General features: G+C 37.1%; 1 long non-coding RNA gene across 1 annotated transcript; it reads left to right on the top strand.

Moving 5' to 3' along the window:
- Positions 1-4,341: 4,341 nt before the first annotated feature.
- LOC116177062 lies at positions 4,342-5,014 on the top strand. Its single transcript, XR_004146595.1, has 2 exons — positions 4,342-4,493; positions 4,689-5,014. It is a non-coding gene; the product is annotated as an uncharacterized LOC116177062 (long non-coding RNA).
- The last annotated feature ends 624 nt before the right edge of the window (positions 5,015-5,638 follow it).

Here is a 5,638-nt window from a genome sequence, read left to right as displayed (position 1 = left end):
CTGCAAATTCGAATTGAACACCCTTATTCTAGCGCTACCTGAATGCTGAATTTCTCTCAAATTTAATCTTCCAATGGAAATCAAAAATTTGAAACCTTTTTTGTGTGAGTGGTAAAAGAACGTGTTAAGCTGCAAGGGTTGATTTCACCCCCATAGACAGTCGCTAAGTGGATGCAAATTGCTTTTAAGATTTTTTAAAAGAAATTATTTTATGCTAAATTTAGGCACGTTGGCAGATATCGCTGAACAGGCACTAATTTTTATATCAAAAAGATGTTAAAGGGCACGAGTTTCTCTCCTTTCCATGACTACAGATTTAAATTGAAAAATAAAGCCGTTACTCATGCACAAATGGCGTTCCTTGAGTGTAGTGACGTGGCATCGAAACGATAATTTCTACCCAAAAACGTTAAAAAATAAATGTTGCCTACCTTTTTCTTCTGTGGTTTGCGTCATCCCATCGTTCCCTTGGGAAACGGTACAGTCACAACACTCACCCGAAACCGCCGCGATGTTTCTACCTACTTAAGCAAACCGAATTAAAATGTTAAAACTGGTCTGCTTTACGTAAATTTGAACACGTGTACATTTTTGATGCGCGTCGGCCGTCGATATTGTTAACAGGTGACGCGTCCAAATGTACATCTTTTGTTTCACTTTTACATATGGACTTAGTTAATATCCAAAGATTCGTTTTGCGTCGAGTGAGACGTATTGAGCCGCACATGAGATGGAATCAATTATTTTGTTTTTAGCGGCGCATAAATAAGCAGTCATTAAATTTTAACCCGTAATCGCCACTCTTAAAAAGTTATATACGTAACAACTTCTGATAGGGTTTTCCAATTTAAAAGTGACGAGGCGGAATATCATACATAAAATATTATCAAGAAACATCCCCATCAGTTTCCAGAGGATGTCCCATAAACGCCACTTGAGATTTTTAAGTGGCATCATTGCTTTTAAAGGGTCCAATTTTGAAGCGTTACTGCAAAAAAACCCCAATAAATTTCAATTACCTATCTGTTTCGGAAGGTCCTAAAACCGAACCTAGCAACTGAAATGGACCACAGTCTTAAAGTTATAAACCGACGTACACTACTAGGCACGTTCTTTTGTGGAGGTCTGAAATTCGATGACTTTGTTGTTCATTCTCCTTACCCACTTGACTGTTGTAGCTTTTTGGGTTCGCGACAATGATGGAAGAAAAATTGTGTGAAAACCCTTACTGCCCGTTCGAAAAAGCACAAGATTCTTCCCTTGCATGCGAATTCAGATAACAGCATCGGTACCTAACTATTGGATTGGCACACATCGGCATATTTTCAAAAAAGGATGAGAATCCCGAACAAATAAATTGGGGGGGGGGGGGGAAGACGAATAAAGTACTGGGTATTCGAGAATACTCAATAAATTAGAAAGGGTTTTCTTTATAGGAGGTTTCTGTGCGAAAATGTATTTATGGGGCGCAGGGGGTAACAGTAATAAAGGTCTACTCATCTGCCATTTTTATTTCTTTGGCCTGTCCTTGAAATAATTTCTGTGAATTTTTGATATTATTGCATTATCCCCATTGCATATTAGCTTCGGATCATCACAGAAAATAGCATCATAAATACCCTTTACGAAACTGTTTACTTAAGGTTCAAAAACATAGTAGTGCCTTATATCAAAAAGGTGTTCTATATAAAGGTACTACTTTATTCAATGTTTTACCCTCTAACATCAAAACGATTACATCGTATCATTTATTTAAAAAAGCTGTGAGACGTTTGCTCATTGATTGTACCCCGTATTCACTAGAAGAATATGTTACTCATTGCAAGCTCTATGACTGACTTGATTAACTGGTGTGTCTCCTTTTAATCTAATATATTATTATTATTATTGGTGTTTCTTGTGAGAACTCAGGTCTAGCCTGGTTAACTAATCGCACGGATTAAAATCAAGTAACGATTAGTGTCTGTGTCTGTGTCTGGTGAAGTTATGTAGGGTCACACACGTACATTGGACATCTAGGGATAGTATGTAATTCGTACTTACCAACATACCTATTGATGGGCACAATAGCCAACGCTATCAGGAAAGAGGAAAACAAAACAAAACAAAAAAATCATTATAATAATTCCTGTAATTTTATTAAATGGAGTTTATTGTGTAAGTGTTTCTTTGGCTTTGCGTTTGGGTTGAATACGAGTGGGTTGTGATAACGTGGTGTGTTTATGTGAAGAAGGAGTTTTGTGTTTTTTAATTGTATTTATGGTGTTTCTTTGTTCCTGAGGTCGTATTTGTGAGGTTGCTTGGGTTTTTGGTGGAGATATTGCAGTATTTTGTGAGCCTGTGTTAAGGTTTTTGCGTTTCGGTTGTATACGAGTGGGTTGTTTCTGAAAGAAGGAGTATTGTGTTTTTTAACTGTGCTAGGGCGTGTAACTTTATTGGATGGACCTGTCTTTGTAGTACATGTTGCGTTACTTGTGTTTATGGTGTTTCTTTGATCTTGAGGTTGTATTTGTGAGGTTGCTTGGGTTATTGATGGAGATATTACAGTATTTTGTGAGCTAGTAGTGCTGTATAGGTTTATGCGTTTGGGTTGAATACGAGTGGGTTGTGATAACGTGGTGTGCTTCGGTGAAGAAGGAGTTATGTGTTTTTTAATTGTGCTAGGGCGTGTAACTTTATTGGGTGGACCTGTCTTTGTAGTGCATGTTGCGTTACTTGTATTTATGATGTTTCTTTGTTCTTGAGGTTGTATTTGTGAAGTTGCTTGGGTTTTAGGTGGAGATATTTTAGTATGTTGTGAGCCTGTAGTTCTGTTAAGGTTTTTGCGTTGCGGTTGAATACGAGTGGGTTGTGAAAATGTGGTGTGTTTCTGTGAAGAAGGAGTTTTGTGTTTTTTAAATGTGCTAGGGCGTGTAATTTTATTGGGTGGACCTGTCTTTGTAGTGCATGTTGCGTTAGTTGTATTTATGGTGTTTCTTTGTTCTTGAGGTTGTATTTGAGAGGTTGCTTGGGTTTTTGCTGGAGATATTTTAGTATGTTGTGAGCCTGTAGTTCTGTTAAGGTTTTTGCGTTTCGGTTGAATACGAGTGGGTTGTGAAAATGTGGTGCTTTTCTGTGAAGAAGGAGTTTTGTGTTTTTTAAATGTGCTAGGGCGTGTAACTTTATTGGATGGACCTGTCTTTGTAGTGCATGTTGCGTTACTTGTATTTATGGTGTTTCTTTGTTCTTGAAGTTGTATTTCTGTTGTTGCATGGGTTATTGGTGGAGACATTACAGTATTTTGTGAGCCTGTGTTAAGGTTGTTGCGTTTGGGTTGAGTACGAGTGGGTTGTGTTTGTGATAACGTGGTGTGTTTCTGAGAAGAAAGAGTATTGTGTTTTTCAGCTGTGCTAGGTCGTGTGGGTGAGGGCGTCTTTGTAGTGCGTGTTGCGTTACTTGTATTTATTGCGTTTGTTTGTTCAGGAAGTTGTGTTTGTGTGGTTGGTTGAGTTAAGTTTGGAAATATTACAGTATGTTGTGTGTCATGTTGTGAGTCTAAAGTGCTGTTTAGGCTTTTGCGTTTGGGTTGAATACTAATGGGTTGTGATAATGTGGTTTGCTTCAGAGGTGAATCTCTGATTGTAGTATATGTTGTATCATTTGTTGTACTTGTTTGTTCGGTGTGTTGTATTTGTGTGTTTGTTTGGGTTAGAGGTGGAGATATTACAGTATGTTGTGTACCGTGTTGTGAGCGAGTACTGTTGTTTACATGTATACGTTGTGGATCATTTCTGTATGTAGTATCTTGTGTTATGTTTAGAAATTTACGAACAATATGGCATGTGTTGATAATGACTGCTTTTTGTAAATGTTTGTATGTGTTTTTGTCTAAACCTAATAGTTGTAAATTGTGGTGTATTGTCTTTGGTATAACTCCAGTAGCACTAAGAATAATGGAAACTATAACAGTAGATTTCATTCTCCATTGCGTCTTAAGCTCGATAGCTATATCGGTGTATTTGCGGTGTTTTTCTGCATGTGTTTTAGTTAAGTTGTTAGTGTTGGGGGATGGCAATGTCTATAATACAAATGGATTTTTGTGTTTTATCTATAAGTGTAATGTCTGGTCTATTATTGTGGATAGTTTTATCTGTGAGTAGTGTCCTGTCCCAATATAATTTGTGTGTGTTGTTTTCGAGTAGGGGAAGGTGTTGTACCTTGGGACGCATGTACCTTGGGACAAAATGCCTACTAGAGCCATCTATGGTCACATTGATGTTAATGTTGTAGTATGTTATAGAGGAACACTGTTGTGTTTAAGGAATTCTATATTTTCAGTAACATTTGTCATAGAACGTGCACAGGGCGACAGGTTACGTTTTGCAAATCACTAATTTAGTTTTTGTGTATTGGTTAACCGCGCGTTACGTGTTGAAGACATAGAATTTTGAAATTTTCTGGATTCCAGCGTGTACTTCATTCAATTCCATTTGTAGTGTCACATACAGACAAAGGTAAATTTATTAGACATAAATAATTGTCATGCAATTTAGATTTCAATGTCAAACGTGTACTTTGGGACACATATGTGCGTGTACCTTGGGACAGTCCCAAGGTACCTACATGCATTCTATTTATTTTTAGTACATGCATTTTATTCATTTTTAATTTTTGATTTCTGGTTGCTTAGTCGCATTTTCTTCTATCAGATTATTATGCCGCGCAGTAGAACCGGTAAAGCAAGGGACCCCATCAACATAGCAAATCTTCAAGCAGCAGTAAGTGACGTTTTGACTCAAAATACCAGTCTAAGGGATGCTGCGCGACTACATGGTGTAAGTAAGTCCACACTAGCAAAAATTTGTCAAGAACGAAGAAGTTTATGATCTCCCTTGTTCAGACGTTGTTAAAAAATTGCCCACACCAAAAACAGTTGGGGGGTCTGAACGCCGTATGGAGCAATTTTTGTTTCCCGTGGATTTTTCATGTTATCATATCAATTAATTATCTACTATTAATAAATAAATGAATACTAGATCTGTTACTAGCGTGAAAAAACCCGTCCCAAGGTACAATTATTTCAGTCCCAAGGTACACGATGTTATTGTACCATGGGACAGAGAGCATGTGTTACTTTAGTCCATAATATGAATGTGAAAATAAGTAACAACAAATCTTCAAATTGTTATTTAGGGTAGCTAAAAATATGTTACTTTTATTGATATTTAAAAACAGAACAAATTTTTAAAATTGCCGCTGTAACAAAATAAATTAAAAAAATTGTCCCATGGTACAACACCTTCCCCTATGATCTGTGGCGTGTATTTGTAGTATGGTGTCGTATCTGTTATGAGATTGTGTTTAAGTGCTAATTTTTGATGTATGATTTTAGCTACCTGATCGTGTCGATGTTTGTATTCAGTTTGTGCAAGTCGTGTGCATGCCGATATTATATGTTGGATTGTTTCTGATGTTTGTGAACAAAGTCGACAAGAATCATTTGTCACTGTTTTATCTTTATGTATGTGTTTTTTTATAGTTGCGTGTGTTAATGACCTGGTCTTGTATTGCTAACATGAAACCCTCAGTCTCCGGGAAGACATCACATTCAGACAACCAACTGTGCGTTGCTATAGAGTCAACACAATCCTGGCCAACC

The sequence above is a fragment of the Photinus pyralis genome, unplaced genomic scaffold (assembly GCF_008802855.1).
Source record: "Photinus pyralis isolate 1611_PpyrPB1 unplaced genomic scaffold, Ppyr1.3 Ppyr1.4_LG7, whole genome shotgun sequence".
NCBI lineage: Eukaryota > Metazoa > Arthropoda > Insecta > Coleoptera > Lampyridae > Photinus > Photinus pyralis.
This window is presented reverse-complemented; position numbering and strand designations above follow the sequence as displayed.